Source organism: Hyaena hyaena, unplaced genomic scaffold (genome assembly GCF_003009895.1).
Source record: "Hyaena hyaena isolate Hyena2069 unplaced genomic scaffold, ASM300989v1 scaffold_63, whole genome shotgun sequence".
NCBI lineage: Eukaryota > Metazoa > Chordata > Mammalia > Carnivora > Hyaenidae > Hyaena > Hyaena hyaena.
In genome coordinates this window covers 2,086,982-2,098,984 of record NW_024080695.1, presented here as the reverse complement: position 1 = coordinate 2,098,984, position 12,003 = coordinate 2,086,982, and the positions used below count along the sequence as shown (strand labels likewise).

The 12,003-nt window shown below is 49.9% G+C and overlaps 1 protein-coding gene across 1 annotated transcript in view; it reads right to left on the bottom strand.

Moving 5' to 3' along the window:
- Nucleotides 1-2,143, bottom strand: part of ACOX3 (acyl-CoA oxidase 3, pristanoyl) — a 37,634-nt gene extending 35,491 nt beyond the window's left edge. The window contains exon 1 of the mRNA XM_039232088.1: nucleotides 2,023-2,143. The gene's annotated coding sequence lies outside the window, so the exon portion shown is untranslated. The remainder of the gene's footprint in view (nucleotides 1-2,022) is intronic.
- Between the last annotated feature and the right edge of the window lie 9,860 nt (nucleotides 2,144-12,003).

Below are 12,003 nucleotides of genomic sequence, written 5' to 3'. Positions count from 1 at the left end.
TTAGTAATGAAGCCAAATAACCCGATTTAAAGGCCTCAAGTAGTTTCCCCAAAGATACCACAATGGCCGACAAGCACATGGAAAGTCACCCCACATCACCGGCCGTCAGGGAAGTGCAAATTGAAACCACAGTAAGATAGCACTTCACGGGGCGCCTGGGTGGCTCAGTCAGTTAAGCGTCCACCTTCAGCTCAGGTCATGATCTCAGGGTTTGTGGGTTTGAGCCCCGCGTCGGGCTCTGTGTTGACAGCTCAGAGCCTGGAGCCTGCTTCAGATTCTGTGTCTCCCTCTCTCTGCCCCTCCCCTGCTCACGCTCTGTTCTCTCTGTCTCTCAAAGGAATAAATGTTTTAAAAATTTTTTTTAAAAGAAAGAAAGGCACATGGGGCACCTGGGGAGCTCAGTGAGTGTCTGACTTCAGCTCAGGTCATGATCTCACAGTGAAGAGCCTAAGTTACATCATTTTGAGATTAAGGCCTCCATTAAGAGCAACCTCAGGCTGCGCGGAGCCGCGGTTCTTCAGATTGCTCAAGGCTAAAGCCATCCTCGGACTGCCCTCAGGTCAGCTAATCAAAAAAACATTCCTGTGGTCTGAGTCAAGGCTGGGAACTGCAAACAGTTATTCTGTACAAACTAGCCAATTTCTCACCACTTGCCTGAACCCCACGTGGGCCCTTTGAACTCACCTCATAATTGGCCATTTTCAAAGGATCCTCAAAAGTCATGATTGGGTCCCACCAAAAGTAATGGACACCTCACAGATACTGAATGGTCAAAGCTGTTACCATGGGTGCTGCTGTACAATTGTAATTGGTGCTTATGTGATGATGCTATGCATACAACGTGTGCACTGTAACACCCCCGTCCCTTACTCCATAAAAACCCTGTTCGCTATTGTTCGGGGCTTCACGTTCTGCCACGACACCGGTAGGCGGGTGAGCCCCTGCTCGAGCGTGTAATAAAGACCCTTTTGTACTTGCATCGGTGTCGACTCCTTGGGGGTCTCTGAGGACTCGCCAATCGGGCACAACAACAGCTCATGGCTCAAGCCCTGTGTCGGGCTCTGTGCTATCCGGCTCTGAATGTCCAAACCCAGGGCTCCGTGACCCAGCCTTTCCTCGCACAGAGCCAGGTCCACACTGCCAGTTCCCACGGGTTACTGGAGCTGCTAAGCCTGAGTGCCTCGCTGGACTCGCCTGCTCCGCCTTGCCCCCACACCTAGCTGGTTACCAAGCCCTCCTCCGCACCTCTTTGGCTGCTACTGAATCCTTTCCCTCGGCAACGATTAAATCAATCACCATGCCGTCCAGTCATGGAGCAATCACGGAGTGTAGGTGGATGTCAAGCAGTTACATGAAATCAACAGTACCGCTAACCCCAAGTATTATCAGCACCCTTATCTTCCAGATGAGCAAACTGGGGCTGGTCAGAGTGGAGTGGCCCAAGACCTACAGCTGTCATTGCAACCAGTCTCAAATCCCGTGACCCAGAGCCGCCACTAAGATCCCCAGGTCCCACGCTACCGGTGGTCACCAATAGCACAACCACAATGCCTGGGGTGAGATGCCAAAATTAGCGCTATGAGTTGGGTGGACTTGGCCTGTCACCTCACCTCTGTGTGTCAGGGTGACCCCACGGTAAGGCGATTCCGCTGTCTACTATCTAGGCTGCTGCAATTCATGGGGTCACCGGCGCGGCCCCCAGCAGGGAATCACTGCAAGAGCAACAGCGGTCCACATTCAAGTTTCCTCTCAGGGGCAGAAGAGAAGATCTGCTCTGGTCATTCTCCCTGTAGGTGACACCTGTGTGGTGACCTCGGGGGCAATGTCTGAACTCCTCAGACCGTCTGGCACGTTTAGTGGCCAGGTCCCCGGCGCTTGCAGTCTCGCCCCCAGCACCCCCACGTTGGGAATGGGTTGTGCCCTTGGGCCTTTGCACCTGCCGCCCCCCGTCCCCCCCGCCCCAGCTCAGGCCAGGCACTTGGTCGCGTGCCCTCCGCGCCCCTCGGCCCCGCGGAATCCGACCTTGGACCTCGCTCGCTCTAGGGGCAGCTGGGCCCCCGCGCCGTCCACCGCACACAGCGGGCGCCAAATAAACGTCCTCTGGGGCGCGCGCACGTCCGTGAGCGAGCGCGGCCAGCACGCAGGGTCGAACGCGCCAGCCGCGAGCGCGCACCGCCCCCGCTCTGACCCGCGGCCCCGCTGACGTCATCACACCGCGCCGCCCGCGCCCGGCGCGTCGCAGGGAAAACACGCAGGGGAAATGCGGCAAGCGGCGAGGGGCGTGGTCCCTGGACGCGCGTGCGCGCTCCCCCCGGGGCGCGTCCCCGTCCTGCGTTTCTCAGAATCGGGGTGTTTGTTTAAGGTGTAGCCTCCGGGAGCAGCTCCGGAGCGCCGGCCCCGGAACCCCAGGCGGAGCGTGGGCATTTTCCAGTGACCGAGCTGGAGCAGGTGCTCAAGACAGCTTGAGACCCAGGCCCCCCGAGGGTCTCCGGGGAGCTGCGCCCAGGCCGCGCGCGCTAGTCCCCAACCCCGCCGTCGGCCACCCACCCTGCCTCCGGGGTCAGCTGCGCGTGTAGACACCTGCACCCGAATCCTGGTCTCCGGCTGGTGGGGGTGGGGGGAGGGTCTCCAAGCTAAGACACGCAGGGCTCGTGAGGCCCGCAGAGCTGGAGCCTGATGGGGCGATCAGAGGCTAAAGGAGATGTAGATAAAATCAAACGTCCTCCTAACGAGAGTCCATTGACAAATGCTTAGGGCAGGCAGGGTATGACGTCCCCCCAGGAACTCCACGTGGTTTCAAAGTTAAGGCCTTTGCCAGCAGAGAAACCGCTTTAGCTCCAACAGGCCTCCAGGACCCTGTGAGTCACCTTCACAGGAAAGACTTTATAGAAACTCCCTTTGTCCCCGCTCCTCCCGACTTAAAAGTATATACTCAATTGCTGCTGATAGTCTCAGGACAGCAGCCCTTTCCGCCTGTGGGCCCTGTCCCCAAGCCTTAATACCCCCCCCTTTTATGCACAACAAACATCTCAGGAATTCTTTCTTGACCTTGACCGTTGGCTCCTAGATCCCGCATCACATCAAATCACATCGGAATCAAGTGGATTTGGCAATTCGCCGCATATAGAGAACAAGGAAGAAGTCGGAAGGTGAAGGATGGGCAGTGTGGTGGTGGGAAGAGAGGATGACAAGTTCAGGGTTGAGATGCGTGACATTTAAGATGGGGGGCAGGCGGCTTGTGTAGATGCTTAGCTGACGGAAAGTCCCTCTTTGCCCCCACTGCACGCTGAAGGACCTTCTCGTTTGCTCCGTGACACCGCGTCTGCACAGTGTTACTCCCATTCAAACCAGACTTAGAATTGGGACGGGGTCGGGGAGCTGAAGGTGATGTGGCCAATGTCGGGGTTCGGGGCTGACGGCCAAGCAAGAGGGCAGGAGAGAGCTGCCTGGGGTGTGACGGGACTGATTATATACTTCAAAGTTGGATGGGGTTAGGGACAGTGTAAGTCTCCAAGGATTTTGGGAGAAAGGCAGAGGAAGCCGAATCCAAGGGGGATGCATGTATGGGTCCTCCTGAGGGGAAGGGGTCATGTGTAGGCTTGAAGTTACGGCAGCAAAGGAGACCTGGCACCAGGTGGAGAGACCAGGGAGAAAAGAGCAAAACAGCATCTGAATAACAAAAGGAAAAAGATGTTCATCGGTGCCTGGGTGGCCAGTTGAACATCGGCCTCTTGATTTCCGCTCAGGTCATGATCCCAGGGTCATGGGACGGAGCCCCGTGTTGGGCTTCACACTGAGCATGGAGCCTGCTTGGAATTCTCTCTCTCCATCTTCCCCCCTCACCTGTGTGTTGTCTCTCCCTCTAAAATAAAATAAGAGGGGCACCTGGGTGGCTCAGTCGGTTGAGCCACCGACTTTGACTCAGGTCACGATCTTGGGGTTTGTGAGTTCGAGCCCCGTGTCGGGCTCTGTGCTGACAGCTCAGAGCCTGGAGCCTGCTTTGGATTCTGTGTCTCCCTCTCTCTCTGCCCCTCTCCTGCTCATGCTCTGTCTCTCTCTGTCAATAGTAAATAAATATCTAAAAAAATGTTTAAATAAAATAAAATAATAAGAAACCCAAATAAGAGTCCTTTGGTGGTTGATAAAAATCCTTTCCAGTCCAGGAGTTTACTCAATCATTAAAAGAAAGAGAGGGATCTTCTAAAGCGCCAATTTCAGTGTTTACGTCAGTTAGAAATCCAGAAATACGTGTGTGGTCATCTGGAATGTACACACAGCATTCTGTGTTTATGACAGTACAAGTTCCGCCTTGTGTAGCAGTTCAGACGTGTAATGCTGGCCGGCCTTAAGCATTTCTGCTATTTCTGTACTTATTAGGGAAACGTTACTCTGTAGCATTTAGGACTTTGACCATGTAGGAGCTTCCGTGTGCCAAACAAGTCCCAGAGAGGGAACAAGGGCAGACGCTAGGTGGTCACGCCATAGAAACAGCGTGTCCACGGTTGCTTTACATTTGGAAGGTTAGCTGGGTTGGTAAAGATTTTAATAACGGGTCCATGAACCCAGACAAAACTCAGAATACAGCAGCCTGTGTGGCCTGGGGGAAGCCATGGCCACAGGTTACAGCCGCACAGCCACTGGGCCCTGTTGGGAGCAGCCATCTGATTCTGGGCCTCCTTGAGCTGCAGTGAGGATATCAAGGGTCATTCAGTTCTGGAGGCCAGCTTTCCAGGGGACTGTGGATGATGCCCGGCTGAACATAAAATAGCAATTAATTTTTAAGGTTTGAGCTATTTGCTGAGTTATTTATTTGTGCAATAAAAGTCCGTTAGGGAGCACCTGGGTTTCTCAGGTAAGCATCCGACTTCAGCTCAGGCCATGATCTCGTGGTTCATGGGTTCGAGCCCCACGTCGGGCTCTGTGCTCACAGCTCGGAGCCTGGAGCCTGTCTTCGGATTCTGTGTCTCCCTCTCTCTCTCTGCCACTTTCCCGCTCACACTTTGTCTCTATCTCTCAAAAGTGAATAAACATTAAAAAAAATTTAAAAAGACGGTCCAAGGGACCAAAGGAGTCCAAATCTAGGGACAATTTCTCTTAGCAAGGGTTTTGTCACTGCAGCCGTCTTTTCTGTTCTACAAGGAAAGGCCTCCATCCGTGTAGTAAAGGCATCTGCATAAGCAGTAGGTACTTAGATCCTTTACGATGTGGCCTGTGTGTAAAATCTAATTGCCAGCGGTCCCCAGGGTATGCCCACTGCCCGGGGACTGGCCTTCAAGGTGGGAGAGGCAAGTTGCACCCTCTGAGTAGCAGGTGATTGACAGACCTGCTTTACGTGAGCGGTTAGTTGCATCAAAAGTGTTTCTACCCATCCGTTTGAGAGCCTTTTCGCCCAAATGCGTAGCCTGGTGTAAGCCCTGTATTACCTTCCATTGGTTATTTTTTGGAGTATAAACTTTTCCCCCCTGATTAATAACAAGCCAGTCCTGTGCATTTTTTGAATATCCTCACCCCTGGGCTACGTGAATGTCCTTGTCTGGATAGCCTGGAGTGATGGACATCATTGGACTTACGACTGGCATAAGACTTAATATCGATTCTGTGCTGTCTGCCTGGCCACCCAACCGGCCAAGTTATTTCCTTCAGATTCCAAGGTTCTACCCTTTTGGTGTCCTTTGAGGTGAATTACAGGTACCCAAGAAGGTACAACCTCAAGAAGAATAATCACTTTAGGCCCATATTTGGGGAGTTAGGGCTTGATCATAGTCCCTTTTCTTCTGCAGGGCTCCGTGGGCATGAAGGACCATGAAGGTGTATTTGAAGTCAGTATAGATACTAATTGTGAGGCCTTTGCCAACTGTAAAGCACGAATGAGTGTTATCAACTCTGCTTTTTGGGCAGACATCTGTGTTGGGAGGGCTTTGGCCTCAACAGTCAGAATCAGAACGACTATAGCCTCCCCAACTTTCCATACCCCCTTTTCCATGACACTGTCAACATGGAAGTCTTTTCATCAGCTGATCAGCTAGAATAAACAAGATTAAGCATCTCTGAGCAGTCATGTTGTTGTTGTTGTTTTTTAATTTTTATTTATTTCTAGGAGAGAGAGAGAGAAAGACAGCGTGAGCAGGGGAGGGTCAGAGAGAGAGGGAGACACAGACTCTGAAATAGGCTCCAGGCTCTGAGCTGGCAGTCAGCACAGAGCCCGATGCGGGGCTTGAACCCATGAACCGCGAGATCATGACCTAAGCGAAAGTCGGACACTCAACCGACTAAGCCACCCAGGCGCCCCTCTTTTTTGTTTTTTAATGTTTTATTTCTGAGAGAGAGAGACAGAGTGAGCAGGGGAGGGTCAGAGAGAGGGGAGATACAGAATCTGAAGCAGGCTCCAAGCTCTGAGCTAGCTGTCAGCACAGAGCCCGATGTGGGGCTCAAACCCACGAACCGTGAGATCATGACCTGAGCCAAAGTCGGAAGCTTTAACAGACTCAGCCACCCAGGTGCCCCTGAGCAGTCATGTTCTGACACAGAAGGATGACCATCAGGCCCAGGCATAAGGGCGGCTGAGATTAAAGTTTGACAGATTTGGGGTGCCTGGATGGCTCAGTCATTTGGATATCTGACTTCAGCTCAGGTCATGATCTTACGGTTCATGAGTTTGAGCCCCGTGTTGGGCTCTGTGCTGACAGCTCAGAGCCTGGAGTCTGCTCTGGGTTCTGTGTGTCCCTCTCTCTCAGACTCTCTCCCATTCATGTTCTCTCTCTCTCTCTCTCTCAAAAACAAATACTAAAAAATTAAGTTTGACAGGTTTTAAGTATTATTTCAGGCGTATTTATAACCACCGCCTGGTATTTAATGTCAGCCTCTGGTCATCCATTGGTGGCCTTTGATCTCTAAGACACCCGGGACCTGGGGTGCGGTCAGAGAGTCCATCTTAGCTCCCTAGGGCTGTTTGCTCCTGTCTGAGACTCCGCAGGCCCCTCTCAAACAGGACACTGCAGTCAAAGCCTTGTGTTTCCAGTGGTGCCCTGTGACAAAGAGAACGGTCTTCTTGAACTGTGTAAATAACTACAATTGCCATGGAAGAAAGAACACTCACCGAGACTTTTGGATTTCAGGGGGTTCGGGTGGAGAGAAAAGTCCAATGCTTCAGTTTGTTCACAAATGAATACTTGACCACATTCTGTAAGGCATAGATACCTTAAGAGGAGGTTCCCTTACTCCGGAAGAGCAAACCTTAGAGGACCAGCAGTGTTTCAAACAACAGTCACCAAAACTCTAACCATTTTTCTCAATTCATTTAGTTCCAGGTTGCTAATTCTTGTTCAGTGTGCAGGGAGCATTTTAGTTAGTTCTGGGAATTCTTAGTCATGTCAGTTTTATGATCTTAAAGATATCGAATATCTGTAGTTGTCCCAGAAGTCCTCTTGATGAATCTCCTTGAAGATAAAACATGTTTCGCAAGAGAATAAGGACAATTATGAATTGAAGAGCCTGAAATTAAGTCCTCCATTAAGAGCAACTGCAACCTCAGGCTGTACGTAGCCCAGTTCCAGGAACAGCTTCAGCTGAAGCCACCCTCAGAGCGCTCGGATCTGCCAATCAAAAGAAATGTGTCACATTCCTGTGGTCTGCGTCAGGGCCGGGAACTGCAGGTATTTACTCTGTACAAACTAGCCAATCACTCACCGCTTGCCTAAACCCCAGGTAGGCCCTTTGAGCTCACCTTATAATTGGTCATTTTCAAAGGATTCTCAAAGATCATGATTGGGTCCTGCCAAAAGTAACGGACACCCCGCGGATACTGAATGGCCAAAACTATAACCACGGGTGTTGTACAATTATGATTGTTGCTTATGTGATGATGCAAAACGTACAACGTGTGCACTGTAACACCCCCATCCCTTACCCCATAAAAACCCTGCTCGCCATTGTTCGAGGCTTCTCCTTGCTGCCGCTGTGCCCATAGACGGGTGAGCCCCTGCTCGAGCTTGTAATAAAGACCCTTATGTACTTGCATCGGTGACGGCTCCTTAGGGGTCTCAGGGGACTCACTATTCGGGCACAACAGAATGACAGAAACTCAGAAGTGGACATTGTTAATGATCCCGGTATGAGTGTTCATTATGATGCAAGTGACAAGAAAATTCTGTTATTTCTGTGACATGAAACACTTCAATAATCAGAATATGGAGTGATGACCTCGTATCAGAACGTAACACACCAAATAAATGAGGCTAATTAGTGAAAGAGACCTCATTTATGATTTAAATCTTGAGGGAGTTTGTGAAAACTTTAGAAAGTTTTAAAGCACAACCATAAGTATAGACTATGGATCATCAAAGGCCTGATACATGTAAAGCACAGAAATTGGGCAAAGAAACGAAAAACCAATTCCATGTACATTTTCTTACCAAGAGCAGACCAACAATCTAAAAAAAATTGTCTTTTTTGGGGCGCCTGGGTGGCTCAGTTGGTTAAGCGTCCAACTTCAGCTCAGGTCATGATCTCACGGTTGATGGGTTTGAGCCCCACTTCGGGCTCTGTGTTGACTGCTCGGAGCTTGGAGCCTGCTTTGGATTCTGTGTCTCCCTCTCTCTCTCTGCTCCTCCCCTGCTCATGCTCTGTCTCTGTCTCAAAAATAAATAAACATTTTAAAGAATTTAATAAATAAAAAGTGAATTTGTCTTTTCAACAGAGAAAGCAGAATTTCAATCTTATTCCAGTATACTTTTAAAATCCATTCATTTTGACCTTAGTCCATCCTGACCACACCTAAAATTCCTTTCCAAAGATTTCCCTTCACAAAGCTCCTATGACTTTCCTTTGCATTCAGATTTTGCCCCAAGCCATTTCTCTCCAAAGAACCAGTCTCATTTAGGATAAGATTACTTTCCTTTACCTTCAACAAAAATGCATCTCCATACCTCACTCCATCAGTCTTAATTACACGTGGTAGAATTTTAACTCTTAGAAACCATAGTCTCCAGTGGAAACTAAGTAGTAAATTACAATCCTGAACCGTTACACCAGAATTCTTTAGATGGCAAACTTATGACTACACTTAAGCACAAAGCATGTTTCCAACAGACTTAAATATCCTTAGCTTCTCTGCAATAAGGGGTCAAAAGCAGTAATATTCAGTAATCAATGCTTTAGCACTTTATCTTATTTAGAAAAGACATAGATGTCCAAGGGACTCAACCCCAGTTTATCATCGAAGCAAAACTTTGATGCTTCAGGCTACCAAAGACTTGGAAAGCTACCCTAACAACCACCCATGAAAACTTGGAGACAGAATCCACTATTGCATGTTATCACCCTTTTGCCAACTAATTGCAACAGAGAGAACACGATCTTATCTGACCTTCAGCAAACCTTGGCTGAACAAAGGTTTCACATTCAATGCTGGTAACTCTAATGACATGGCTATTTCAAACTTAAATTCGTTTGAATTCAAATTATGTTCAACCTGTCCACTTAAAAGTCAATCAATTTTGTGGCGCCTGGGTGGCTTAGTCGGTTAAGCGTCCGACTTTCGCTTAGGTCATGATCTCGCGGTTCGTGGGTCCCGCATAGGGCTCTGTGCTGACTGTCAGCTCAGAGCCTGGAGCCTGTTTCAGTCTGTGACTCCCTCTCTCTCTGACCCTCCCCTGCTCACGCTCTCTCTCTCTCTCTCTCTCTCTCTCTCTCCTAGAAATAAATAAAAACATTAAAAAAAATTAAAAAAAAAAGTCAATCAATTTGTTCCCCATTGTAAAAGAAAAAATTTTTTTTTAAACCTGAGAACTCCGGTGGGGAAATCTGAAGTGGGCGGTCCAAGGGGGTGCTCTTGGCTCCTTGACCTCGAGGGTGAGAGAAGGAGCCAATGGTGCCAGAGGCATGGAGCCCCCAGGGTGGTATGGAACCAGTTATGCGGTTATGCAGGTGGTGCGGAAACAGGAGGAGACAGAAGAGGGAAGGTGCTGCAGGGAAGCAGAAAGAAGGTTCCTGGTTTCAAATCAGCTGGGATGGGGGAGCAGACGCCATGCTTTTTTCCACCAAAGTGGAACTATGCTGTCCATGTTGGGCTGGAAAAGACAGGGAATTTCCCCAAAACAAAGTGAGTTTTGGCAGCTGCTTACAGTCCTCATCCTGAGGCAGACTTACCAAAGACAGTTGGTTCCAATTATAGCCATTAACCCGGGAAATTAATGGGGGAGAAGCCCCACATCTATTAGGAGGATGAACAGTGAGAGAGGGTTGGCGTCTCCTTTGTCAGGGATGGCCTGTGTTTCCTCCGGCAATCTGGGTTTTGTTCAGAGGAGGTCTGTTTAGGTAATAATAGGCCCTGAGGCCCTGATTTCGAGGCATGCATGAAGGCCTTGACCTAGGGCACCTCTGTCTATTTGCCTGGTTTCCTGCAGAAGAGATCGAACTGCCGGATCCCTATGAAGGCCACACAGTGTTAGAGGAGATCGATCCTTTCCCAAATTTGGTAATCTGAATTGTTTCTGGTGGGTTAAAAGGCATCCTAAGAGGGAGTCCTTGGGGACCGAGGAAGAGGCTCCCATGCTCCTAGAAAAGTAGCAAAGGTCTGTTACCAAGAAAACCCTCCCACCCCCATCTCCTGGCTAGAGTCCCACATGCAGAATGTGTCAGAGGTTCCCGGTGTAAAAGTGACCTGAAGCGTCACTGGAACAAAATCCCTATGATCACTGCCTGCAGGAGGGAGGTCAGCCCTCTCCCCCACCCTCCTGCGCTTCCCCATTGCATTCTAGACTCCAGTGGGTGCCCGTGCATGGACCGAGTTTGCCTTGCTGAGAGGGCCATGCTGCGCCTTGGCTTGAATCCTCCCCTCAAGGCAGGAAGAGCCTTAGATCATAGAAAACGTCCCTCTTTCTGTAACCTCTGAACCCCATACCTGTCTTGAATGTGGCATTTTTCATATTCCATAACCATTGTCGTAGATGTCTGCCTCCACTGTCAGCCTGAAGGGCTCTCAAAGACAGGATGGTAATTAGCCCCGTATTCTCAGTGCTTAGCTCAGGTCTGCCCCCATCCCCCCACCACATATCAGCAACTGGTAACATCTGTAATTAATCATCATGGGTGTTCCGACCATGACAGACCCGTTTGGAAGGAGCTGGGGGTTGGATTATGTCCCACCTGAAACACCAGGTCAAAGTCTTTATTCTCTGTACCCGTGGCCTTATTTGGAGATAGGGTCTTTGCAGAAAAGACAGAGAAACTGAAAGAGCAGGCTGCGTGACCAAGGAGGCAGCGCCTGGAGGAATGTGGCCACAGCCCAGGAATGCGAGCAGCTGCTGGGAACAGCCAAGGAACCAGGGAGAGGCAAGAGCCTCTTGGAGCCTCCAGAAACTGTGAGAATAAATTTCCGTTGTTTGAAGTCACCCAGTTTGTGGTACTTTGTTCCCGCAGCCCCAGGAAAGAAAGGAAGAAAGAAAACCTCATTAAAATGGAGTGAGGCAGCCCTGAAGGGGGCGCGCTCACACAAGAAACTGGCACCAGTCAACGTCACCAGCAGAAAAGAATCATTCGAACAAGGAGACATCTTTCAAATGGGAATTTTGTTTCCTACTTTAAATTTTTTTTCTTATTTGAGACAGACAGACAGACAGAGCACGATCGAGAGAAGGGCAGGGAGAGAGGGAGACACAGAATCCAAAGCAGGCTCAGACTCTGAGCTGTCAGGGTAGAGCCTAATGTAAGGCTCGAATCCACAAACCTTGAGATCATGACCTGAGCTGAAGTTGGATACTTAAGGACTGAGCCACCCAGGCGCCCCTCATCTCCTACTTTTAAGAACAAGAAGGAAGATCCCTCCCCACCCCCACCAGCACCCCAGAAGCATGGCTTGCAGCCCAGGAGAATCTGTCCAACCTCAAGCCTCCTGTTCTCCACTGAACTTTTGTTCAACACTCCCTCCCGGTTTCCTTCTAAACCCTGATAGAAGCTGAATTTTCCTTTGTGTCTCCAGACCCTCCTCTGGCTCACCACAGCTTG